Raw genomic sequence first — 1,019 nt, 5'->3', positions numbered from 1 at the left:
AATTGTTAACATAATTGGCTTGTTCATGGAGACATTCTTTAAATGAAGGCAAAGTAGGACAATTTTTTGTAAGATGATCATGTGTGTCACATATATGACAAACAATTTCTTGAACACTTTTTAATTGATCACTCTTTTTCATTTCTAATGACTCGATTTTTCTTGCTAAAGATGCAAGTTTAGCTTGAATATCTACATCATCTTTAAGATGATAAATACCACCCCCATTTGTTGAATTATTGGTTTTACTTGGTGGTTCAATTGAGCCTATATTATCCCAATTTTGAGCATTTTCTGCTAATGACTCCAAATATTCCATAGCTTCATTTGGGTTTTTATCTTCAAAAGTTTCATTACACATGAATTCTATCATTTGCCTATCTTTAGGTATTAAACCTTCATAAAAGTGAGAAACTATTCTCCATATTTCAAAACCATGATGTGGGCATGTATTAAGTAACTCTTTATATCTATCCCAACATTGATAAAATGTTTCCCCTTGTTTTTGAGAAAAAGTTGTAATTTGTCTTTTAAAAGAGTTTGTTCTATGGGAAGGAAAAAACTTTTTTAGAAATTGTTGTTGCATTTCTTCCCATGATCTTATTGAACTTGATCTCAAATTTTGCAACCATGTTTTAGCTTTATCTTTTAAGGAAAAAGGGAAAAGCTTTAATCGAACAGTAGCCATGCTACAATTTTGATCATTATAAGTGTTGCAAACCTCCTCAAATTCTCTTAAATGCAAATATGGATTTTCAGAATCTAAGCCATGAAAATTTGGTAAAAGTTGAATGACTTGTGGCTTAAAATTGAAATTAAATGCATCAGGAGGAAAAACTAAACAAGATGGTGTACTAGTTCTTATTGGATTCATATGGTGCCTAAGTGTTTTTGGTTGTTCATGTTCTTGATGATGATGATTATTATTATTATCATCTTGATTATTAGAATTATCGTCCATGTTTAAAATATTTTCAGTTACTCGAACAAGTCTACCACTTTGTTTACGACTCCAAACA

General features: G+C 30.3%; 1 non-coding gene across 1 annotated transcript; it reads left to right on the top strand.

Moving 5' to 3' along the window:
* The first annotated feature begins 431 nt into the window (after positions 1 to 431).
* LOC140876860 (small nucleolar RNA R71) lies at positions 432 to 542 on the top strand. The gene has a single exon (XR_012149092.1). It is a non-coding gene; the product is annotated as a small nucleolar RNA R71 (small nucleolar RNA).
* Positions 543 to 1,019: the final 477 nt, after the last annotated feature.

The sequence above is a fragment of the Henckelia pumila genome, chromosome 1 (genome assembly GCF_033568475.1).
Source record: "Henckelia pumila isolate YLH828 chromosome 1, ASM3356847v2, whole genome shotgun sequence".
Lineage (NCBI taxonomy): Eukaryota > Viridiplantae > Streptophyta > Magnoliopsida > Lamiales > Gesneriaceae > Henckelia > Henckelia pumila.
This window is presented reverse-complemented; position numbering and strand designations above follow the sequence as displayed.